Source organism: Puma concolor, chromosome C2 (assembly GCF_028749965.1).
Source record: "Puma concolor isolate L17-30 chromosome C2, mPumCon1.1.hap2, whole genome shotgun sequence".
In the NCBI taxonomy this organism is placed as follows: Eukaryota; Metazoa; Chordata; class Mammalia; order Carnivora; family Felidae; genus Puma; species Puma concolor.
This window is the reverse complement of record NC_141675.1, coordinates 152,698,404-152,724,657: the sequence shown is the minus strand read 5'-3', so window position 1 is coordinate 152,724,657 and position 26,254 is coordinate 152,698,404. Positions and strand designations below refer to the sequence as shown.

The following is a 26,254-nucleotide window of genomic DNA, read 5'->3' as shown; positions in this document are numbered from 1 at the left end:
GCCCTACCATCTCATCCGGAGATGCTTGGCTTTTATCTGTTACAAACACTGAGTTCCTGCGTAAAACTGTATTTGGAAAAGGAAATTTGAAAACAAGACCAAGTCAGGCCACGAGTCTTCCTCGACTAGGAAAGTCTTCAGTGATACGAAGCTGCACACAAGGCAGTGTGACTGAAGGGATGCTCTTGGACAGTCAGAGGCTGGCAGAGATCTATTAGCAGCTTTTGCCCCCACCGTGCGTCTTCTGGAGGAGTAGAGAATCCAGTCTTCAGCTCTAACGTGGCAGGAGCTCTTAGGCGAAACAGCTTTCACGCGTAGGGCTGTCCGAACTGACATGTCATCGGTGGAGCTCAACCTCAACCTAATGCCCTCACCCCACCCCAGGCTGCCCCGTGCCCTTTGGAACCACATCACCCACCTGTTGGTCCAGCTGTAGGTCTGACCTTGGAACAAGCCGACCGTATACCCGTGCTGGGGCCTGGTGAACCCCCAAGTTCCCACAGAGGAGGTAAGGGCACTGATTGCACTAACCAGAGTCCAGTGGGAGACGAAGAACTGAGCAGTGCCTGTCACCAGCCTGCGGTTAATACTTACCCCTACGCGACACTCACGGTCACTCCCTGGGACAGGATCCTCAGGCTAATCCATCACGGCTGCTCTCCCCTCTTACGCGCGACACCCACACACAGATAAACTTCCACCCGAGCTGCGGATTCACCTCCAAAGAGCGGGGCTCCCCCCCCAAACACGTTTCCACGCCAACTCAGAAGATAAGTGCCCCTTCCACGCAGTTGTGTTTTACCATCGCCCTGCGCCATCCACCTCGCCCTAAGCGGCAGTTGGAACTACAAAGTGTAGAGAGAAGTCCTGAGTGTGAATCCCAGGCCGACTTCATCCTAGAAGCACTAGGACGGTTCCACTCTGAGCCTGTCACCTCACGTGCTTCTTGGAGATGACGCCTGCATCAAAGAGCATATATGTGCTAAGTAAATCAAGTGTAACAAACCCGTGATACGGTGCCTGTAGCATGTCACCTTTTACAGTTCTCACCTTTTACAAAACAGCAGAAAAATCGAGAGGGCTCGAGATCCTGTGCGTTATGTAACCCCAGCACCACTTCCATCTTGTAAATTCAACTGTTTTATTTTCGTTGCTCAGTTTTTCATTTTTCTTCTTCCTTACGTCTTTCTTTAGCTTGATAATTTAGTAAGAGTAAGGAACTGCCAGAAGTTTTAGAAATACAAGTGTAATAACTCTGAAACTAGCTTAGAAACGTCTTCCCGTGGGGTTACTCTTAACGTGCTGATGCAAAAACCAAAATAAAAGCACATGACCCCTCAGAGGGTCCCCCGAATGTCCCAGATGTCCCTGACTGCCATATCATGCATTAGATGGCCCTGAGGATCACGTCACACAGAGACATCCCTGACTACCAAGTCACATGGAGGACGGCCCCAATTGATACGTCACATGGCAGACGTCCCTGATTGATGTCCGTGACTGCTCTGTCACAGTGACCTGTATGGATGGCCTCAGAGAATCAACTTCACTAACCAACCAGCTCAGGAAGGACGAACAGGCTGACATATGGCTGAGACGAAAAAGTCAGACAACTTGGAATGACTCATGCAGATGCTTGAAAATAAAAAATCCATACACAGCCACCTACAATATTTTAATTTAAAAATTTTACCCAAGTCCTTTGGAAATACAATTTGCATGAAAGCCCACATTTCTAAAAAGGTTTTCAGTTCTCACATATGATTTCCCAGACCTCCAGACTCCTTTCTGTGTCTCCTTCTAAGTACAGATCATTTTCCAAGCTTTGGGGTATGAGATACAAACGTCAAGTTAAGCTGAAGTCTAACCAATGCACTCTTCTGGGGGAAACGGGAAAATGAAACTCAAATTCTCCTCAAACGATTCTAAAAGGCAGCTTCAGGAGTTGGGGAGGGAGAGGAAAAGCAATCTCTTGCCCACCATCCCTTCCATCTACGTTTCTAGCTTCCCTGCCCTCTCCCGATCCTTCTCCTCCCAGCTGGGAGTTGGTGAGAGGAGGGTTGGCAGCTGCAACTCTAACATGGCCAGCCTGTCCCCTGGAACAGGCGGCTAATCTGCTCTGGCTGCTTCCTTCTCCGTGAGGGATGGAACTTGAACTAGAGGGTTTGAAGGCCCCATGCAGATCTTACCTACCACAATCCTACTCTCTGTTTGACACCTTCTATCCCATCCTGTGTTGTCATTAGTAGATTTGAGAGCCAGTCTGCAAACACAGACGAGGACACATACCTAGGATTTCTCTAGGGTGAGGACGAGGCCGTCTGTATCCCTCCAAGTCCATTCTTTCCCACCCGGACAAAGACGTGTGCGCCACAGTTCTAAAGGCTATCAGATATGACATCCAGAAGCATCCTGATCCCATACACAGAGTGCCCAGCACTAAATGTGGTGTAGAGGGAGCAGGGAGACCCTCGGAACATCAGAGTTGGCCTCAAAAGACTTGCGTCTTGTTTTTCTGGATTCCGTCTTCATTTCCTTTGGTGCAACTGACAAACACGTAAAGCATGTCTCTTCCCTTCGAGGGGAGCTCGAGTGCCCTCGGGGCCGTGTGCCCTCTGGATGCTTCCGCTGCCCGGGGTCCCGTCACAGTGCCCCTTCTCACCCGGGGCTGCCCGTCCTGTTTCTGCTACCGAAGTTTACCATTCCTTTTTGCTCTTCCTCTGGCTTTTGCTCCAAATGGACTATAATGGGATCTAACAGATTCAATGTATGAAAAAAGTCCCGCGAGAACCCCAGGCAGTTACTGTCCCCCACTCCCTTGCCTTCTGCCCCTGTGCCCATCCAGCGACAACCCAGAAGGCCTGGGTCAAACACTGGAGACAAGCCCCTGGAGCAGATGCTTAAGGAGTGGCAGGTAGGCTTTCAGTGTGACCGAACCACATTGCGAGAGAGGCATCCCAGCCCACCCACCCGTGCTTCCCAGAACCATACCTTGCTTTCTCTAGAGGTAAGTTTCACGAACACAGCGCATAAGGACACGGAATGAGGGTGGTACATTGAACATCAGGTGACTTTGCAGCTTCTATCCAATGGCGTGTTGGTAAACGTTTATCAACAAGCTCTCCAGGAAAGAGAAGGCACACACACTTACACACACGTACACACGCGTCTGTTATACATTTCGCTGATCCAAAGGATGCATATATAGCACTTAATGTGCTACTCATACTATACATAATCATTTTTTTTAAATTTTTTTAATGTTTATTTATTTCTGAGACAGAGAGAGACAAAGCATGAATGGGGGAGGGGCAGAGAGAGAGGGAGACACAAAATCCAAAGCAGGCTCCAGGCTCCGAGCTGTCAGCACAGAGCCCAACCCGGGGCTCGAACTCACGGACCGTGAGATCATGACCTGAGCCGAAGTCGGTTGCTCAACCGACTGAGCCACCCGGGCCCCCCTATACATAATCATTTTTATTGTGAAGGCCACATAGCCAACTGATTTTCACAAAAAAAAATTTTTTTTTTTTTTTTAAATTTTGCTGCCCTCCTGTGTCTGCAGCCAACCTACGGCTGCAAGTGACAAATGAGTATAGGATCCAACACGAATGTTGGTTGAGACCTTCATTTAGCGAAACAAAGGAAGTGAAAATGGATGTTGGGACTTCGCTCATTCATCAAGGTCTTGAGCAACTTCTCTGCCGAATCGAAAAATAGTTTTCTAATGCTGGAAGAATATTTCCTCAGTTTCTTTGTGGTAGTCACTATGGAATGGGTATGGACATAACATACTTTTAAGTATAATCTACATTAATTCATCGCTTCCTTAAATCTAGACCAGGATTTCTCAACTTCACTCTTGACATTTCGTGCGAGGGAATCTCGTTCTTTGCGGCAGGCTTGTCCTGAGCATCTGGGGTGTTTCGTGGCACCTCTGGTCTCCACTCACCAGATGCCAGCAGCACCCATTCGTGACCATGTGAAGTGTCCCTGGGGCTCAAACTGTCCCTAGTTCAAAATCATTTATCTTGACGATTAACAGAACAATCAACCAAGCCTTGACTGATTGCATTTGACAAATTGCACGGTATACACAAATACTCCCGCTCTGACCAATTTCCAGCTATCGAAGTGCTGTCGCCATTGGGAAAAGGTGTGTCGCGGAATGCTGTTTCCACCGTATGGGTGCAATAGAGGGAAATAACCTCCAGAACACAGACACAGAACGATATGCAGGAAGGCGATGAGTTTTTTTGCATTGATTGCCTTGGCCTTCAAGACAATTAACTTGTAAGTTTACATAATTTAATTTTTAACAAGGACTATGGCTGACAACCAGCTCACACGTATTCCCGAATATTTAACGGTCAGGTCTCTAAGCCAGGACAGCGGCCCCAGCCAACCACCGCTTCTCCCTTCTACTGCAGAGGCACTACGTGAAAAAGTGCACTTTGAGAGCGACATATTTGTGGTGCCTCTGGACCCCCACCTGGTGGCAGAACTTCCGGTTTGTTCGCACGATCTCGTTCCATTAAGGCATGTTCGGGAAGCGCTTTCAAAGTCTGAGATCACTCGGTGACCCAGCACACGTTCCCACCTAGGAAACAAACCAGCAGCAGACTTCCTGGAAACCCATTTGGAGGACTCCCATCAAAAAGTAACACACTCCTGGGGCGCCTGGGTGGCGCAGTCGGTTAAGCGTCTGACTTCAGCCAGGTCACGATCTCGCGGTCCGTGAGTTCGAGCCCCGCGTCGGGCTCTGGGCTGATGGCTCGGAGCCTGGAGCCTGTTTCCGATTCTGTGTCTCCCTCTCTCTCTGACCCTCCCCCGTTCATGCTCTGTCTCTCTCTGTCCCAAAAATAAAAAATAAACGTTGAAAAAAAAAATTAAAAAAAAAAAAAAAAAAGTAACACACTCCTTCAAAATTTTCTTCTGAACGTGCCCGGCCACAGGCTTCCTGTTCCTTCGCTCCCTCCCTCATCTGCCAGCCTTCCAGACACCCTGCCAGGAAGGCTTCCACGGATCCATTTTCTTACCCTGTTACCGTGGAAGAAGAAGGTCCCTTCAAGCCATTGCTTTTCTACTCATTTCCACAACAAGACAACCCCAGGCTTACAGCCTCCTTCATCAGTGTCTTTGCAGAGAGACAGTATCTGGTGTCAGTTTCCACAGGTGCATTCGACCTATGACTCAACCGCATGTTAAACACACCCTGTGTTAAAATAACCCATTTTAGAGGCTCCTGGGGGGCTCAGTCAGTTAAGCGTCCAACTTCGGCTCAGGTCATGATCTCACAGTTCATGAGTTCGAGCCCCGAGTCAGGCTCTGTGCTGGCAGCTCAGAGCCTGGAGCCTGCTTTGGATTCTATGTCTCCCTCTCTCTCTGCCTCCCCTCCCCCTCCCGACTCACGCTCTATATCCCCCTGTCTCTCAAAAATAAATAAACATTAAAATTAAAAAAAATAATAATAATAACGCACTTTACCAGTCAAGGACTTGGTTCCCCTTCCAATCAAGCATGGCCTTTGAGTATATAGTGATAAACGCACGAATCGGGGGAAAACAAAGGTTTTTGAAAGAGCAAAGACCAGTCATTCGTTAAAAAGACATTCATTAAACACTTCCTATGTGCCGGGCCCAGTCCAGATGCCAGAGGTACAGTCATGAGTCATATGGACATGTCCCGCCCCTCCTGTAGTGGATAGTCTACTGGGAAGGCCAGTGGTCGTGCAGATAATCCCTCAAACACATCATCACAAACAGTGCAGGGTGGAGAGAAGGAGATGGTTTGGGAAGGTGTGTAGGGAGACTCCTGATGTCATCTGCTCAGAGAGATTTTAATTGGGCAACTCATAGAAAAAGAATGGTCCAGCCAGCGGGTCCTGAGGCTAAATTTTGACCCTCCCCTCCGCCCTTCACCATGCTGCCTGGGAGGATCTCAGGGAAGACTCAGAAGCCTAAATGTGGCCCTGCCAGCCTCAATTTCTACCCCACCCACGTGGAGGGAGGGTGGCCTTGTGCTCCCAGAAGGCCTGGCACGCGGCCAGTCTGTCGCAGCCCAGAGGAACGGTTTTCTCGGCCATCATGAAGCCAAAGGAGAATAAAGCCCTGGACACGAGGCCCTGTCCGCTTCCCCCAGGTGTGGAGGGCGAAGGGCGGCTTCGCCCATGTGTGGGGACAATGGCAACCTGCCAGTTCCCTGCGGGAGACCATGCATGGCAAGCATTCAGCCACTGGAAAACCCCTCTCCAGGCAGGAACCCAAAACTCCCCTCGCCTCTCAAAATAGCAAAGTTGGGCTTGGGTCGTCTCAGGGGGGCTATTTGTCCCCCTTTGCCTGATGGATACACTGCAGACCCTGCTCAGACAGCCTGGCTGGCAGGACACAGAAGGGCAGGGCCAGCCCCAGGAACCAACCTTGCCTCCGTGACAGTCAAGGTACGAGACCAGTCCATGACCTCCAGGCCTGAGGGCCACATGGATTCCAGATGCCCCGGCTGAGGGCCGGCATCGCTGTCCGGGTGGTTATCCAGATCCCGGGGGGCCAGGGTGTGGGCTCTGATGACAGTTTGCAAACATTTCCATCCAGGAGGTGAACTCAGTCTACCTCCACCCCTGCAGGCAGGTCTGAGGGCAGAGTGTTGTGTGTTTAGGGATGAGGGGGGCAGAGTTCCACGAGTCAGCCTGGCATCTCCTCACCCAGCACGGAGGTCACGGCTGGTGGCAGGACGGAGGACATTATGGGGTATGGGGCCTCCAGGAACCCAGTGGGTCAGGTTCAAATCTTCGAAGGGATCATCGGGACCCAGCAGACAGGGGCAGGGACACCGCTGGGCGGACGCATCCCCCGGCTCCTTCAGACCCCGCCCTCCCAACACTCGGTCACCCCTGAATCTCAGCCAGTCGCTGTCACACACAGGCCTCTGTCCGCCACTCGTGCCAGTCTTGGGGGGCCGGCTGGGGGTGGCTTCCAGGGACAGACCAACAGCCCGCCCCTGAGGGACTGGACCTCTGAGAAAGAGTGCCACGGGAGCAGCGGGCAACAGAACTCTGACCTGAAATGCAGAGCGTGGCCCTCCCAGAAGATAGAAGGCCAGTGGGCTTTGCACCAAGTAACAGGGAAAGCGAGGGCAGCAGGTCCAGCCCCCCCCCCCACCCCGTGCCCGGGAGTCACCCCTGCCTGCAGCAGAGGGCCCCGGGGGGCTGGGCCGGCAGGCTGGGGCCACCTCCCTGCACTAAGGCTTAGTCGTCAGGCTGCCCAACACCCCAGGCTCCACCATCCCCCAAGTCAGGACCAAGGTGCGGTGAAGTGAGGACAGAGAAGGTCCCAGGAGAGGGCCCAGCAAGGACCTCATGACACACGGAGCCACCGACCCAGCTGGCACGCCCCAGCCACACAGAGCGGCCCGAGGGGCCAGGACGGGCCCCGAGGTCCCCCCAGCATCAGGACTGGGAAGCAGGGCAGGGGCACGTAAGAGGGGAGGCTGTTCAAACGAGAATCATCTCATCGACTGCACCCCCCCATCTCCCCCCATGCCTTCAAGTCTGGGGGCCGAGGAAGGAGTCTGCAGGTCCCCTCCTGTGGGCAGCAGCGTAGGCCGGTCGGGGGCAACAGGCTCTGTCCCTCGGGAATGGCACACGGCCGGGGTGGGGGACGCCAGCCCGTGTGCTCTCCAGACACTTTGGAAAATTCCTCTCTCATGCTTCCGATCTGTCAGTGGATCCCACAGATCAGTGGTTTTCGATGACTCGGGGCTTCTCAGAAGCCCGGGGAACCACAGGGAGGATCGCGTCATTCAGAGCAGGCCTGTCCTCAGCTGCCGTGTTCATTCCTCTGAGCAGATTCTGGGAGAGAAAGAGTCCCCTGCTGGAACGAGATCTGAACATCTTTCTTCTCAGCCGCTGCCTGGGGGAAACAGCTTGGGGTTTCTGCAGACGGGCCTTGCCGGGGGTCCCCACCCCAGAGATGGCTTTCATTGCTTTGCGGTGGGGCTTAGACGGTGGAATTTTTTTTTTTTTTAATCTCCTGGGATCCGGAAGTATACAGCAGGCCGGGGGCACGAGCTCATCAGAATTAATCATAAAACGTAGCTACCTGCGTGCCCAAAGATCCAAGGGCAGGTGACTCCTTTCCAGACAGGGCCTTGTAGGGTGTCCAGGCCACGGTGTTATTTATCCGCTGGCCTTCTCAGGGGCCCACCCCGCATCTTGGTGGCTGGCCTTCTCAGCCCTCGTCAGCAGGTGCACCAGTCTGGGCTTCGGCCTACAAGTGTTGATCTCGCAGGCGTCCTTGTGACCTCTTTGTCGGAACACCAATGAGCGGGGCAGGCAGCTCCTGGAAGAGGGCCCACGTCCCACGTCCCCCCTGAGGCTTGGGCCCAGCCAGCCTGTCAACCCAAGCTGTGTCCAGACTGATCTTTAGATTTCTTGAATTTCTAGCAACTTGGGCAGGAAGGCTTGCACGCTGTTCCTTTTAGGAGTTTCCTTCCACAGGCCCGGGGTCTGCCCACCCCCTGCCCCAGGAAGGCACTGGCAGCGTGACTCTGGGTGGGCAGTTCATGCAGAGACACTAAGTGCCGGGACGCCCAGGGCCGCAAAGCTGAGCAGGGCCCCAAGAAAGCAGAGAGGCCACACTGGATGGGCTTTTACTCTCACGTAAGCTTCCGTGGGACACGGAGCGCTTTCCTCGGGGCCTCGGGATGAGGGGTAGGGACACGGAGGGGAGGCTGCAGGCTTCTTACCGCCCACTCGGCACCAGCTATGGACAGGTCTGTGTCCAGAGAAGGGGGAGTCTCCTTGACAGAGTCTCACCTGGGAGCGGGTTCCAGGCACTCCTGACTTGGGGACGCTGCCGGGCCACGTTTTACAGCAGCTGCAGGGTCACCACATCCTCTGGGTGACTGTCCCGCTAGTGGGGAGCGGAAGAGACGGCTCAGATGGAAGTCGCGGGTCTCCTGATGAAAAGGGAGGAGGGTGTGTGATGCTCTTGCCAGAAAAAGGCCTCGACATCCAGTAACTCAGATTCCAGGTCAAATCTTGTCCACACATTTGAGGGAAACTAGCAAATGACAGGCAAACATCGCTGCCCTCAGGGGCTAAAAGTCCCCTGGCTGTCCCAAATCTATCCCAGCGGCTCCTCTCCTGTTACTTTTCGACTCATTTCAGCGCATGTCACTGCCCTCCCCCCTGGACTTTATCAGACTCGGGGGGGGGGGGGGAGGAATGCATCAGAAGTTCGGCATGGCGAGCAGATGTACACACACACACACACACACACACACACACACCACATGCACACCATGGCAACATTTGCTGGCCGGGTTTCATGGGCCTAAACCCAGATCCCCAGGACCCATGACGCCTGCCTGTCTTCTGGCTCCTTCTCCAACACCCTGGCTTTGTCTGAGTGTCCCTCTTTGAGCCCAGACACCCCACCCGAGGGCCTCTGGCCATTCCGTTCTCCACTCAGGCCTCACAGTGCCCCCACCCCCACCCCAGAAGGGCGTGTTGGAGGGAAAGAAAGGCCCATTACCAGCACAAGTAAGGAAGAAAGGGGACCGAGCTCTCTCCCTTCTGGGCCCCGGTTTGGCAAGCTCTGATGAATGGCGGGAGGCTGGCCTCACCAAGTCTGAGAGGAGGCTCTTGTGCCCCAAAGGCCGCAGACGCAGACGGGGATGAAAGAAGAAGGCAGGGTGGTTAGCAGGAAAAGCTCGCTGGAAGTTTGAAGCAGACACAGAGGCAGGGACCCCAGCACATGACAGCGGGACGGCTGGCACTCCTGAGGCAGGGCTCTGAGTCCCTGAGGGGGGGAAGGCCATGCCGCAGAAGCCCGCCTCCCGCTGGCAGGGCCCGGATTCGCATCTGGCTGTGGAGGGGAGGGCCCCGGGCTTCCCCACCACCGGTCAGCGCCCTGTTTGGGATACAGGGTCCACAAGTGCAAAGGGTTTGGGGGGCAGCATGTTGTGGAGACAGCGTGGGTTGCACAGTCCAGCCGCCTCTGTCTGAGCTCTGCTCTGTGTCATCTTAGGTGAGTTCCTTCACCCCTCTGCACCTCTGTCTCCTCACCCACAGAACGAGGCCACTGGCAGCCTTTTGTTCTGCAGACCCCTCCAAAGACAGTGGCTTGAATAGCAGGAAGCATCATCCCTGGCCGTTTCCGTGGGCCGGGGATTTGGGACCGGTCAGATTCAGGACGGCTTTAGGCCCCGGCTGATGTTGGCTGGGGCCACGGTCATTCCAAAGCTCAACTGGCCGGGGGTCGGCTTCCAGGGGACTGGGGCCCAGAGCTGGCCAGTCGGGGCTGGCTGTCGGCCGAGGCCGGGCCTCCTGACGGGGGCCTCCCTGCGGGGCGATAGCCCTGGTGCCTGGCTTCCCCCAGAGAGAAAGAGCCCGGCAGCAGCCGTCATCTTTGTGTCCCGGCCTCAGAAGTTCTGCCACTGTAACTCCCACCACGTTCCCTTTACCGGAAGAGTCCCTCAGTCTGGCCCACGGCCAGAAGGAGTGGAATTAAGACCCGCCTTATGAAGGGAGGGCGGTCGAAGAATCACGGATGTAGTCTGAAGCCACCATGATGTGTTTGGGCAGATGCACACACAGTGAGCAGGTAGATAAAATGCTTGCAGGACGATATCAAAGCCAGGAGGGAAATCTGCTATATGAGAACGACCAGGAGAGCTACTCACGTGGCCTGACGGGTCGGGGGCGGGGGAGGCTTTCTAAAGGACGAAGAGAAGCCAGAGATGGGGTTGCCAAGGCAAGAGCATTCTGGGTTGGATGGACCTGTGGCTCCAAGGCCCTAAGGAGAGAAAGGACTTCGTGGCTTCTGGAACATCTGGGAGGGCAGGGTGACGGCCACCGGTGAGCACGTGGGTGTCACCAGACCCCAGGGCAGGGAGGCAGCCTCCGGCCTCCCTTCCTGGTGGCTCTTCCTTCAGACTCTATCTCCAAGTTCTCAAATATTCTGCCGCTGGGTGTGGGGGGGGGGGGGGTCACCGCCTGTCCCAGTGTGACGCACTCCAGGGTGGTGGGGGGAGGGGGAGGGCGCCAGGAGACGTCAAGGGCACCGAGGAGGAGACAGGCACAGTGGCAGGCCAGCTCAGAGCCAGCAGGGAGGAAGAGGGCGAGAGCCAGCCGGGGCCGGGGATGTGCCTAGAGACGGTCAGCTCTCCGGGGCCGCTGGCTCCGTCTGAGAAGCTGAACCGGCGGTGGGGCGGGGGGTGGGGGTGGAGGAAGGATGCGGGGGTAACCTCCTCCCAGCCTTGAACTCAGCCCAGTTCACGGTGGCCAGGAGGCCATGAAGCAGAAGGCTCAGACTAGGGTTCTGGTCTCGCCACGTGACCTCTACACCTCAATTTCCTGGCCCACAAACTTGCTCATACTTAGCAAATGATTCTTAATTAAATGAGCCGGCTCCTCTGGCTCACGGGAGCTGCCTGGTAAATATTCGGGGACTTTGTGAGCTGGCTAAACCGCTAAGCTTGAAATCAGCAGCCACGGGTGCGCTTCTCCCATGGAAATCGGCCAACAACGCACATCAGGGCGTCCCCCCCACCCCAACCCCTCCGGAGGGCCGGTTCACCAGGCTGGCACCGCTACGGACTCTTGTTTTAAGAACTGAAGGCAGAGGCCGGATCTACAGTTCCTGGCACAAGGTAGCCGCTCCCCAAAGGGCTCCCAGTCCATACACTCCCACCCACGCAAACATGAGGACCCCAGCGCACCCTGTGGGCGTAAAGACAGTACAACTACAAGGACCCCCGAGAAGTGACACCGCATCAGCCCTGCAGACGTCTGTAAACAGCCACCTTCACGGCGACCCCCCCCCCCGCGCCACACCCTCGAATTCCTACTCTGTCAAGGACTTCACGCCCGGGACCGAGAGGAGAGACAGGGGAAGCCAGCCTCACCGAAACTCTCTCCACCTCGGCCGGGTAAAGCAGGCCCCCCCGCAGAGCAGACCCGGGGACTCCTCTCTCACCACCCTCCACACCCTCCACCTGCCCACTTAGGTCCTGGGAGCAACCTCTTCCCTCCACGATGCGAGACAAGTCATTCACAGGAGGTGACAAAGGCAGGGACGTGGGATCCAAAGGAATCAAACGCTAAGATGTGAGATTCTGAGGCCGTGGTGGTGGTGGTGGTGGTGGTGTTTTAGTGAAGAATCATTTGCTAAGGGAAGCATTTTGGGGTGCACTCGGAGTTCAGGCCTGACCCCCGGGGCTCAAGCCGGCCGATTACTAGATGTGCGACCTCATACACGTCTGTAACATGCAGCGAGTGCTTTGACAACAGACGAGATTACCGGCCTGTGACCGGGCGCTCACTACGGCCTAGACGCTCGGCCCTTGACGCTGTGCATAGCTGCAAAGCGGGCCAGGCGGGCCCGATGCCGGGCAGGCCGCCCACCCAAGGGGAAGGCGGGGAGAGCTGTGGGCGCGCATCGAGGGCCGGAGCCCCCTCCCCAGGCTGGCCCTCTGTTTCCATGCTGTCATCTCCCCGGGCGGCAAGCCAGCCGGATCCCGAGGGCGCCTCTCCGACACTGGGGTCTGCGGCCCACGCCCTCTGTCAAAGGATGGTCTCACGCTGCCCCGTGCGTATTAGAAAACGGTACCCAGGCTCTCATTTCTGACATGGAATGAACAGTTGTCGGTGGTATCGTGTGTTTTCTTTGAGCCAATTTTATGCTTTTGTTCATGTTTAATGATGGCTCCGCCCGGGTCATGGTGGAGGCCAGGAGGCTCCGCCCAGGGAGCAAGGAGTGGGACAAGCTTATCTCCCTGAATCCCCACGTGGCCTCCAGATGTGTGTCACCTCCGAACGAGGGAGCCTCGGTGCCATCCAGCCAGCCAGAGAGCCCAGAAGAGCCTTAATCCAAAGGCGTCTCAACGAAATGAACCCCGCCGGTCACTTATTTTCCCTCTCAGGTGCTACCGAGTGACCATTTACAGACAAGGAATGAAGACTTCAGACAGCCTGTGCTTTCTGCACGAAGCGCTCCCCCAACAGAGGTCCCCAAAAGTCGATGGCTCCGACAAGGGCCAACAGGTGCTGCGTGAGAAGCGACTGGATGAACCAGCAGCCTTCCCTCGACTGAACACTGGACTCTGGGGACCTACACCACGTCCTTTTCTGCATCCCTCTCGCTCCGGGGTTGGCCCCTTGGTAGCACCCACCCCGGCTCAGCCTGGATTCTCGTGAGCTGAGCAGGAACCCAAGGTAGCCGCCCTTCCTTCCTGGTCCAAGGCAGAGAGAGGACGCCTTTGCAGTCCCTCCCGGTTATGAGCATGGGAAACACGGAAGTTCCAGCTCCTTCTTCCTGGAACTTCTTCCTTGCCTCGTGTGACAAAATGCACACAGATTTGCTTCTCCAAAGCCAGTGTGTTGGTTTAGAGAAAACCTGGCCTCTCCCTGCTTTCTCTTCGGTTTTGCTTTTTAAAAAAAAAGGTGGAGGGGGGGCGCCTGGGTGGGTCAGTCAGTGAAGCGTCGACTTCGGCTCAGGTCATGATCTCGTGGTCTGTGAGTTCGAGCCCCGCATCGGGCTCTGTGCTGACACCTTGGAGCCCGGAGCCTGCTTTGGATTCTGTGTCTCCCTCTCTCTCTGACCCTCCCCCATTCATGCTCTGTCTCTCTCTGTCTCAAAAATAAATAAGCGTTAAAAAAATTTTTTTTTTTAAAAAAGGGCTTTCAACTATAGATGAAAAGCACTCAGGTAGCATTTGAAGAATTGCAAGACTTAGAGAACACGGAAAAAGTCTCAGAAAAGCGTCTTCTAGCCCTGGGGCCGGCTTTTCCTCGCCTTCTCTGAGAACCTTTGTGTGTATGTGTGTGTATTTTTTTTTTTAATTTTCATGATGCCCCTGAGCATAGGTTGCCCAGAAATAGACAACCAGGGACTATAAAAGTTAGCCAAGCTCCTTTGGATTCTCTTCCTTCTTTCTTGTAATTTCTGCCGATTCCACGGCATTAGAAAATTCTGCTTATCTTGACTTTTGATCGACGAAGCCGGTTACTCCTTTTCTCAGATTTACAAGGGGGTCTCTCGCATGGTGTTAGAGGAGTGGAACTTGGTTTCCCGAGCAGACTTGCAGCCTCTGCGTTTTATTGTTTAGCACATGTCAGAACTGGCTGGAAGGTGTCACCCTGCTCCCTGGTGAAACTTTGGAAGTCCTGAGATGCACCTCAACTGCTCCCATCTCACGTGCTTCGCTGCCCAGATGTGCTGACACGTGCCAGCCCCGTGGCCCGTGACCCTGTCACAGGGTCGTGACCCTACGCCGTGGCTCAAGGGCTAGGGACAACCCCAGAAAGGAAAAGAAGTTGTCCCCAATCCCGAGAGAAGAATCCCAGGCCTTTCGTCCACCGTCACAAACATCGCCGGCAAGACACGTATCAAAATTAGGGAGACGGGGCTTCCCACCCCAGAGCAACACGCTGCCTCCCATCTGGGCTGCGATTCCTGGCGTGCGCAGTCCCTTCACGTGCGTCATCGCCAGAACCTCACGTTCCCGTGTATGAGGCACGCGATGGCCGGGACTCTGGCGTCCTGTCCACCAAGGCACAGCCTCAAACCTGATAAGCCAGAGCCACAGGAGATAAGGACAAAGTGTGTTACCTTCATTTATATATTCAACATAGTGACACACACTGGGTACCTACTAAGTGCCAAGCTCTGGAAAGATGCAGTCCACACCAGAAGCTTCAAGCTATCGTGACCAATTAGAAAAAACTCGATGAGGGGGTGCCTGGATGGCTCAGTCGGTTCAGTGTCCGACTCTTGAGTTCAGCTCAAGTCATGACCTCACAGTTCGTGAGATCAAGCCCCACATCAGGCTCTGTGCTAAGAGGGCACAGCCTGCTTGGGATTCTCTCTCTCTCTCTCTCTGCCCCTCCCCCCATGCCCATGAACTCTCTGGCTGTCTTCCTCTCTCTTTCTCAAAAAAGTAAACTTAAAAAAAATTTTTTTAAAAAAGAAAAGCAAAGAGCCAATGAAAAGCCTTCTACTTCAGCTGCCTCATGGTTTCATAAAAAGCCAGTTTCATTTTGCCCAAGGAAACAGCACTGCAGAGTCACAAAGTTTTGTCTCGTTGGGATCCCAGAAGCTCTCCTTTCCGGGGAAACGTCACTATGCTGAAATAAACAAACGGGAAAAACAAACAAACCAGGAACGCATTCTCAGGGACGGCCTGGCACAGGCCGTCCTTGCCCTAGAGATCGTCTTCCTCCAGTAACTGCTCCTTTACATGCCGGTCTTCGAGAAGACGTTTGCGGATGACATCCACGTTTAACTCTCTGTTGGTTCCAGTACCTTATATACTTCCCAGGCCCCAGATGGCTTTAAACATTCGTGAAAACTAGCTGTGGGCATGCCATCTTTTAAAATTATTTTTTATTTTTTTAAGTTTATTTATATACTGAGAGAGAGAGAGAGAGCAAGGTGGGGAGGGGCAGAGAGAGAGACAGAGAGCAAATCCCAAGCAGGATCCACACTGCCAGCACGGAGCCCGATGCAGGGCTCGAACTCCCATACCATGAGATCATAACCAGAGCTGCAATCTAGAGTCAGACACTTAACCAACTGGGCCACCCAGGCACCCCCAGGCATGCCATCTTTGGTCTCAGACCTAAAGGAGCCGCCCTGTGCTCTAAAGTCATTTAGCACATGCTCAGGGGTCCAGCCCTGTTCCCAGTGGAATAAAATCCAGCCAGGGAAGAAGCGATCATTCCACAGGAGTGAAGGCAATGACATCAGACGCCTCAGAGGTCGAGGAGAGTGAGGACCGGGGCCAGCCCCTGCTTTGACAACCGGAGGGCCCCAGTGACTCTTTCGAGTGCAGTCTTTTACTTTGCAAAGGCTCACCTATAAAACACATCACAGTGACAGTGTTCCTTTGTTCGGCGAGTAATAGGTACTTCAAATGATGGAAAGGAACAGAGAGCTCTCGGAAACGCGTTCTTTCTTAACATCATCCAAGTAGCCCTTCGCCGGCTTTCTCTCCAGGTTTCCCTTTCAGCACCAGGGGCTGAGCCTGGCCAAGAACTTCTTGTTCCTACATGCCTACCAGGCCGACCACCTCTCCGGACCCAGACCTCTGCTTCATTTTGTTTATGAGGCTGGGTGGATCCGTGCTGTGTGAATGCTGCAGCCTCTGCCAATTCTATACCTGGCCAGAGTTTCTTACGCTGTAGTCTGTCTTCCAGCAGAAATCCGTGGGTCCCAGGGTTCTGATTACCGGGCGCTAGGGAACATCCAAGATCACAGCTGTCATCCAAGCCAGGAAATGCCATCCGGGGCCTTCACTGTTCGCTCTGGTTGTTCCCAAAGTTCCGAGTGTCCTGCTTCCACCTCTGGGCACGAGGAAGCCCCCGCAGATCTGCAGTGACCCAGGCCGCCTTCCTCAGCATGGTGCAGGTCCGTACCACTCGTGAACCCGTTTTTGCAAGGCGATTTCCGTGTGGCCATCTCAGCCCCACTCAACACGCAGCGCCGCCTCTGGGACTGCTGTCTCAGAGGCCTTCCCCCTACTCCCTGCCCGACAATTTAATATATACCACCTTGGGCTGCATCCCCAACTCGAGCACAAATTCCTTCCCAGGCAGAGGCACAGTCCTACAGTCTCCCAGAGTCCGCCGGTCCCCAACAGCTTGCAGAACCCTGAATTCACATCTTAGTGCTGCTTCTAGACCAGCGTGGCTCGCTGTGTAGACACCGAGGCTCAGAGAGTGAAATGCGGGCACTGGGCTCCTTGAGGTCGCAGGAAACCAGTCTGGTCGCCAGTGGCCACCTGGCCAGGCTTCCTGGGAACAGAAGCTTCATTCGCCATCAGGGTTTATCAGCCCCGAGGGGGTCTGCTGGCTCTGGTGACCCAAGAGCAGTGAGTCAGCCATGTCTGGGACCCAACGTCTCCACCTCTACAACTCTGCCTGCCCACATCTGCTCCCCTCACCCTCCTCCACCCTCAAGGCTCCTGCTTGCCGCCTTCTCTGTGTCCCCCCTTGGCTTTTGCGCCCCCTACTACTTCTCCGTCCAGCTCACGCTGACTTCCAGGAAGAGAAGAGACCAGATGATTGGCCACCACCCAGTGTAGTCATCTCCTATTGGACAGCGCTCCACATCAGGCCACCTCATTGGCTGCTGATCGGCCAATAGCAGCTGCCTGCTTGGTCAGATGTCCATCTCTGCTCCAATCAGCTGTGAGCAGAGTAACTGGGCCGCTTGGGATGAGTCGGGGCAGCTCCTCCTGGAACCCTCTGGAGGGGGCCACGGGCGTGACAGGCTCTGGTTCCCAAGGTCTTGTAAGACACCGAGCAGCCTGCGTTGCAGATGCAGCGCTTCTCTGCCTTCTATGTGGTGGACAATAGATCCTTCAGATGCCCGGAGGGTTCTTCTTTGGGCGGCACGCCTTCAATAGCCAGTGAAGGCTGGACTGAATTTGCACAGGGACAGGATTACTATACATTGTAGACAAATCGCTTTCCACGGCCGTGCTTTCTGTGTGCGGATACACTCTTTTGACCTTCATGCATTCTGTTCACACAGTGAAAACGTCCCCCTTCCTTCCTTCCTTCCTTCCTTCACCAAGAATACACTGAGGACTTGCCGTCTGTCATTTGTGCTGGGGCCTGAGAATACAAAAGTCAAGAAAACACAGTTCCTGGCTTCAGAGACCTCATCATAGGAAAGAGCTGACAGTACTTTGGTTTGTGCTATGTTCCTTTTCTACATCATCCTCCTTTCTGCTGAGGATTTGGGAGGAAGTGTTCTCAAAGGTGCCACAATCACACGTTTAAACTCAGTGCACAGGAACCGGATCGCTTTTAGGCATGACCCTTCTGTGGCACCATAAATATTACATTTAAAGGGAAGCCCATCCTCGGAGGTGGGGCGTCCAGGGACAGCTGGACTCCCTACAACTGTCCAGTCCTCTGGGTGGGCTGAGCAGAGAAGCTTCTCGCACTACGCCCTGCACTCAGCCAGTGCAGACTCACCAAACACAGGCATGGCAACCCTTGCGCTTCAGCCCCGGAGCACTTTTACGTGTAAGTGTGAAAACAGGCACATCCTCATAATAACGTCAGTGCCCACTTCTCTCCTCTTCCCCCGGGGCCCCGCAAGAGCACGGGAAGAGACCAAGCCTCTGCCCCTCAGCATGTGAGCAGGTCACACTTTCCGCATTTGGCTAATAGAACGCCCAGCAGTCCAGAACGGCTCACGCTACAGCCACATCCTGACGTTCAGCATGAAATTCCAATGAGAAATTAGACAAGTAGCAAATGTTCGCGAGATTGAGGGCATGAAGAATTCCAATGAGAAATTGGACAATTAGCAAATGTTCATGAAATTGAGGGCAACTGCCGTGGCATTTTCTCTGTGTGCGCATCTCTGTCTCACTTGTTCTCGGCCGTCCTGTCCAAATAAGACTATTCCTTGCTGGCTCTCAAAGATCTTCTCTCAATTGTCTGGTCAAAGGGACATCATGGAAACCCAAATAGAAACAGGATTCTCTCATTTCAGAGGGTTTGTCGTTAGTTTCGTTAATTTCACTAACCCTAAACACATAACAAGGGTTTTTTTTTTTTTCAGTGTGTAACAAGATCATAACTCTAGACAATTCTTACCATACTTGGCTTCTAATAAAACTATTACAAAAACGTAGGCTTCTATGCTTTGCTACCAATAAAACAGCAAACAGGCTTTTTTAATGTTTATTTTATTTATTTTTGAGAGAGAGCATGTGCACAAGCGAGGGAGGAGCAGACAGAGAGAGAGAGAGAGAGAGAGAATCCGAAGCAGGCTCCGAGCTGTCAGCACGGAGCCCAATGCGGGCCTTGAACCCTTGAACCATGAGATCGTGACCCGAGCCAAAGTCGGATGCTCAACCGACTGAGTCACTCAGGTGCGCCCAAACGGTTTTTAATATATACATCCAAATGTGTTATCCCCCAGATAAGCATTCAGATCCGTGGCCTTTTAGCCCAGCGCTTACCTCTCCTAAGACAACATCCTACTGATAGTCTGTTCACACTTGCTTGGAGGTCCCTTGATGACAGAATGAGGCAGAGCAGGCAGGTAGGGTTATACCCTTTGACAGATTCACTCACTCTGGCACATTGGCTCCAAAGGCACTGGTTTTCCCTGCATCCCATGCCGCCTCAATAGATTATATCCTCGTACCAAGCTAAAGAACTTGCCTGAGACCATTTTTCAACCTCCAGCGTCTTTTAGATTCAATCTTTAAGCTAATGCACTAAAGTCACTTCAGATCATGTCCCGCAAACATGACTTTCCTAGTTCCCTGAAATACCACGAACTCCAACGTGAAGCCTCCCTGTGTATTTGCATCTAAATCCTCTTGGAAAGTGGCCAGGACAGCCCTGACATCCCTACTTTGTCTCACAGCACAAAGAGTTACGGCCACGCCCCGGGCTTGGGGGCAATAAAAGTTCATCTCACGCAGCCAATGCCAAAGCAAGTCCATGTGTGTGTCTTAAGCAGCTCCTGCGGGGCTCCTGGCACAGCCCACGTTCTGTCCACCGCCGGAGGATGTTTCTTCCGGTTCTGTTGGTGTTTGCCCAGCCTTACCCACATATATTCATTCTCTGCCCGGCTGTTTCCCAGGCAGAATTGCTCCTGGCTCTGCTCCATGCACAGGCCCGGCTTCCTGGAAAGAATGCCAATGCCTGCTCCTGCCCTCTCTCCCTGGGCAGATACGCCCTGTGACCCGCGACGTACCTGCTGCTGTGTCACCCAACCTGACCCTTACCTATCACCTAAACTGCCCACGCCCCAATGCAAAAACTCAACTATAGAGAATAACGTATACATTTCTAAAATTAGTGCCTCCTATCAAAAAAGTGTGTGTGTGTGTATGTAAGAGAGAGAGAGAGATACAATTTGAGGGTTGAGGGTTAAATATCCCTTGTTCACTCAGGACGAATCAATTCCTCCTTACCTGGTAAAATAGCACAATGCCAAATCACCTCGGAACACGTCACACGTAGGTCTCTCCTACAGTTCTATCCCCCGGCATTGCAGTTCCGTGCCTTCCAAGTTTCAGCTCAATAGAACCCCAGTGAGGGCGCAAAGCCGAGTCCGACTTTGAGTGAAGTGGGCAAAAATTGCATGAAGCCACAAGTTCCTGGATCAGCCATCAGCCTCAGCATAGCCCGTTGGGAACTGAGAGTCATGGCAGGAGCTGGAGCCCCAGTCTAACACTCAAAGAAATCGCCTCTGAAACCTCCTGCTGAGACCTGACCCTTGTGATTATGAACACGGCCATTTTCTATTACCAGTATACTGATCCTGCCGTATTGTCATCAACATAAAACCAAGCTCTGAGGGGGAAAAAAAAACTCAAACACTGCTGCGATTTCTGGGGTTGGACTCCTGACATCTGTCTCTGAAAGACTTGTCTCCTCCTGTCCTTGAAGCCATGGGGCCCGGCTCCCACCCCCTGGCCCGCCACCCCACCCTGACCCAAACTGAAGAGCCGTCTTTTACAGGCTTGCTCTGACAAGTGCAGTTCTGCAACAATTCACATATTCTTTTAGAAAAGCCTCAGTAAGCACTGCAGCTGTGGGTCCGCTCACAGCCCTCAGGTACAAGACACGTCACAACCCTAGATTTCCCTCCGTGGCACTAAACTGGCTTTGAGTGTCTGCCATCCAGGGCTGGGGAGCCATCTTGTGTCAGCCATCACTGAGGGACCTCACCTTTCTGTGGGGTCATACAGATGGCCCAAGAGGCTCACACGGTCCACAAAATGTGCGGGGGAGGGGGGGACTTCTGGTCTGCACAGTCCATTTGAAGGCGTGAGACTGCGTGAGCATGAGGTTCACTCCTCCCCATCCAGCAAATCCACCAAGACCTTCGCCGTGTCTCCCACGGTCTCGGCACTGTGGCTTAGTTCCCGGGCATTCCCGGTGTCCCCCTGTGTTAGTTTCCTCATGCTACTCTAGCAAATGACCACAAACCTGATGGCTTTCACAACACAAATTTACTCTCTCAAGATGCTGTTGGTTGGAAGTTTCATGCAGACCCCAACTTTTCAGCGAGACTTGTGTCCCTTTGGTAGATTCTAGGGAAGAATTCATTCCCTTGGCTGCTCCGTCTTCTAGGGGCTGCCCACATGACCAACAACATAGGGCTGAATCTTTCCTGTGCTACAGTTTCTGGTCGTCCCTCTTCTGCCTCCAAGGACCCTCTTGTGATGCCGTTGGCCCACCAGGAGAACCCAGGATAATCACTCTATCTTAAGGCCATCTGATTAACAACCTGAATTCCACCTGCAACCTTAACTCCCCCTTGTCCTGGAACCTACCATAGTCACAGGCTCCAGAGATTAAGACACAGACATCTTGGGGGGGGGCATTATTCTGCCTACCACACACTCCCACGGAGATCCTTCCATGTCCCCATATACTGTTCAGATGCTCAGGTACACACTTGCAAATCCAGCCCCCTTCTCCAGGTCTCGGGGTCTCTGCTCCCGGCAAGGCCCCTGCCAGCTTTTCCTGATTAAACCCCAAAGCTTCCCCCCTTTAGAATGACCCAGCTCGTTGCCTCCCACAGCCAAGGCTTTGGAAAATAAAAGGACTTCTCTAAGGCAAGACACAAATCCCTTCTGGCTCTCTCCAGAGGGGACAAATAGCGCCCCTTTCAGGGAGGGAGAAAGGTCAGCCAGTTTCTCAGTTGTCTTTCCTGCCATCTCCCTCTTGTGTCTGGACTCCTGCGGTGTGCCTGTTCTCCCCATCGTGTTTGTTTGGGTTTGGGACCGCATCCTGTGCCCCTGGAATCTTCCACCGGGGCTTACCCCGTGCTCTGCACATATGTTCAAGTGTTCCATCCATTTCACACCAATACATGCAACAGTAGAGGCTTTAACTTTATCTGGGCAAGGCTCCAAAGTCATAAATAATCTAAAAGAACGCGGGGCTTTGCCACCATTCCCGATAGCCAACAAAATCCTATCGCTGGAAAGCTTAAGACTGTTGTGTGGCTTCTATTTGGACCTAGTGCTAGAACGTTAAAAAAATCAAAAAGCCAGAGAGGCATCAAAGGGAATAAAGGACAATTTAGGAAGCGTGAAAAATTTTGTAGACTGCCGCTCCAGAAGTTTGGTCTTGAAAGAAATGATATGACTCATTTATTTATTCAAGAAACATGTATTAAGTTTCTATGATGTGCCAGGACCAGCTTTAAGCTCTGAGTTTAGGGTCACAGGAGATCTCGTGCTCTGTACCTCCCCAGGGTTTTATCAGAAGGGATTTACTCAGAGTGCCGTGGAGGATACGGGCTTTGACCTGAGTCAGGAGGTCAGATATCCCGGCAAGTTGGGGAACTTTCCAGGTTAGTGAACCTGCTGTGCAGAAAGAGGGAAACGGTGTTCTCGAAATTCCATGCTTTGTTTAAATCCTCACTTGTGATGCCTGCTAACTGGTGGGATCCTTACAGCCCCTTCTGCTGGGACACGTGTCCCCGGTAAGCCTGGTCTCTAGTCTTGAGTGTCTCGGGGACTTTTCCTGAGACACATAGCCTAGGAGAGAAGTCACCAGCCCTGCGACGCTCACTTTATTTCTTGCTGGCCTTACTTCAGCAACCACCTAATCTCCCTTCTTGCGTTATTACTGTATGAAGGGGAGTCTTTCAAGAAAGGCATTGGGGGGGGCACCTGGGTGGCTCAGTAGGTTAAGCATCCGACTTCAGCTCAGGTCATGATCTCACAGTTCGTGAGTTCGAGCCCCACATCGGGCTCTGTGCTGACAGCTCGGAGCCCGGAGCCTGTTTCAGATTCTGTGTCTCCCTCTCTCTCAGTCCCTCCCCTGCTCACGCTCTGTCTCTCTCTCTCTCTCTCTCAAATAAGTAAACATGAAAAAAAAAATGTTTAAAGGCATTGGAATGGGGGTCCTGCCACTTTTTTGTCCCTTTCCCCTTCCCAAGAGGACATGCTTGGGGAAGTAGAAACCCCGGAGGAGGCCTGCACCTGATCTGTGCCTCTATCTCTTAGGATCTCTAATTCTTTCTACTTCGAGAGAGTCATAGGTCCTCTGCATCGCTTCCCAGCCATCTCTCCCTAAGTTCTGTCATCAGGAGAAATAGGTTTTCTTGCTATCCGTTATTTAAGAGGCAGTGTGGACTCCCTTATTGATTTAGGGAGAAGTGAACTTTCCTGGAAAAAGTTCAAAGCATTTTCATGAATAGAACATTCTACTCCTCACAGATCTTTGTCAGATTATAGACAGGAGGGGGAACAATGGAGGCAAAGTAGAGAGAAATAGCACTGACCACATTTAAAAGTCGTAACTGAGAGGGTTTTTTTTTAATGGTTTAAGTAGGTACCCTGTGGAAAGTAAGTGTTTGGATTTTCCAATCGATCCCCCAAATCAGCCTGATACACAACCAGCCCATCTACAGACGTGTGTGTGGAACACAACACACACATTCATATAATTTCATCCACCCACCAACTCAGTCTTTCGGGCAATGTCTACTGAGCCTCCTCTGTGTTTCTGGCTCCTTCACAGACCCTGGGCTGTGGGGAAAAAGGGTGAGATACAACCGTGTACCCACCACATACCCTTGCGAGTTCAGGATCTGTCAGGGCAAAGTGACGTGGAAGCCGGCCACAGTCTTGGATATGCTGGGTGCTGTCTTTCGGCAGGCACTGGGTGCTGAGATGCAACTGACCTTCTGGGGATCCTCCTGGGAAGGGAAGTTAGAGCTGAGTCCTAAGGACTTAGCTAAGTTGTGGGCAGCGGGGAAAGCAAAGGTGACGAAGGAGGCGTCACGTGAAAAGACACCGCACGGAAGAGCACGGGGCCTTGGAGAACCCTGGGTCTCTCCGTTGTGGAGGAAAGATCGAAGGCCCAGGCAGAGGGAAAGCCTCACTGGCATCATCAGTGGCATGCAGAGCCCTGCCGAGGAGCGTGGACCTCACCAGTGGGACCACTGAACAGTTTGCAGCGGGGCAGGTGCACGGTCAGGTCTGAATGGAAGAGAGATCTGTGGAAAAGAACGGGGAAGTACACGAGCCTGGAACCGTGGCCCAGACTTGGACGCGACAGCAAGAATCCAGATGGAAACTGACGAGGGAAGTAGAAAATACATGAATGGGGTGCCTGGGTGACTCAGTCTGGCTCCGTCGGTTGAGCGTCCGACTTTGGCTCAGGTCATGATCTCACGGTCAGTGAGTTTAAGCCCCACATCGGGCTCTGGGCTGATGGCTCAGAGCCTGGAGCCTGCTTCGGATTCTGTGCCTCCCTCTCTCGCTCTCTCTGCCCCTCACCCGCTCATGCTCTGTCTCTCTCTCTCTCTTGCTCTCTCTCAAAAATAAATAAACATTAAAAAATTTTTTACAAAAAGAAAAGAAAAGGTTAATGGTGCCTATGGCTTGCGGGAAGAACCCGGGGTGAGGTTTTTGCCCTCTTCTTTATACCGTATACTTTCCTGGGTGGCTTAAACTGTTCTCCAGGAGGATATATTATCTTTATAACCAGGAACATAACAGCTCTGGGGCTGCTGTTTAGTAAAAACTGGCAATGACCCCGAGAGACTGAAGATGCAAATGGCCAGACCGCAGACAAAAATAGAAGCCGACCCACAGGCTGCAGCAGGCCGGCCCCGGAAACCCTCTCCCGCCGGGCAGGTACAATCCGCAGCCCAGGACGCCAGCCGGCTGGACGTCACAAGTCACCTCTAGGAACGACCCAGGCGGCCAAGCGAGGACTTCCCTAACCGCTGGCCCAGAATGGCCAGGATTCGATGGATAACCTGCCGCCTCCCTGGTTTTTGGTTCTTCTGTCGCCTTGGCGGCAACCAGACAAAGGCGAATCCGTACCCCCTGATTAATCGATCGCTGAGGGGGCCCCACTGCCAGCTGCCCACGGCTCTTCCAGGCCTATCGCCCCCATCAGGGCCCGCCTGCAGCCCTTCCTTTTCTCCGGCCGAAGCTTTCCTACTCCCCTGCCTGCCTTTGGGTCTCTGCCAAAGTGCAGGTGACGCGGCTGACTACCTCGCGGTGGCAAATTCATTTAGTCCCACAACTTGAACGGTTCTGTTAAGCGGAGAGGGCCAAAGGGGACCATGAGGACAACCTATGAGGAAAAGGTTATGGCACTGGGGGGTCTACTGGCAGTGGGGTGAGGGAAAGAGACAAGCATGTCTCCGGCTTCTGGCTTGGGGTTCTGACCGCGAGCTGATGCCGTCCGTGGAGTCAGTAAAGGGAAGGCACACACGGGAGAGGTATGTGTCGGGGTCTTTGGGAGACAGGAAGCACACATGGTGGGACGGACGGAGGAGGGTTAGAAGATTCTGGAGGCGCGGGATAGGCCAGGGGAGACCAGCCGCGGATGCGGAGGCACCCCGGGGCCGGGAACAGCTGGAGCCATCACCCTGAGCCTCAAGGTGCAAAGGGAGAAAATTCGACAGAACCACTGAACGAGAGTATGGTGGCAGGAAGAGCTCGGTCCGTTTCAGCTCCGCCCGGGGCCTACAGGAAGAGTCCATCTTCCACCTGCCCTTCAGTCTCCTGCCAGTGCCTCCCATGAGCCCAACCCAGCAGGAAGCCAGAGCACGTGAGAGGTGGATGCAGGTGCATCCATAAGAGCCATTCTACGGGGACGTAGGGAAGCTCCGTGGGGGCAGGTGGGGAATAGTTAGCCCACACAGCATGGGGGTGATGAGTTCCATCTTGAAATTGTCCACTTTGAGGATCCCACAGGGTCTCCAGGTGGGTATGTCTCACGAGCAAGTCAACCTGGTGGTGTAGAAACTAAAAGAAAGACCTTAGTTGCAGAACTCTATGTGAGAGTCATCTAAATATAAGAATTTTAGAATGGGGACCTCTCCCTGAGAAAGGGTGAGGTATCGGGGCACCTGGGCGGTTCAGTCAGTTGAATGTCCGACTTCAGCTCAGGTCACATTCTCACGGTCCGTGAGTTCGAGCCCCGTGTCGGGCTCTGTGCTGACAGCTCAGAGCCTGGAGCCTGCTTCGGATTCTGTGTCTCCCTCTCTCTCTGCCCCTCCCACACTCATGCTCTCTCTCTCTCTCTGTCAAAAATAAACATTTAAGGGGCGCCTGGGTGGCGCAGTCGGTTAAGCGTCCGACTTCAGCCAGGTCACGATCTCGAGGTTCGCGAGTTCGAGCCCCGCGTCGGGCTCTGGCCTGATGGCTCAGAGCCTGGAGCCTGTTTCCGATTCTGTGTCTCCCTCTCTCTCTGCCCCTCCCCCGTTCATGCTCTGTCTCTCTCTGTCCCAAA

At 53.6% G+C, this 26,254-nt stretch overlaps 1 protein-coding gene across 2 annotated transcripts in view; it reads left to right on the top strand.

Moving 5' to 3' along the window:
- KCNJ6 (potassium inwardly rectifying channel subfamily J member 6) overlaps positions 1–26,254 on the top strand; it is a 276,710-nt gene that overhangs the window by 141,620 nt on the left and 108,836 nt on the right. The window lies entirely within an intron of this gene.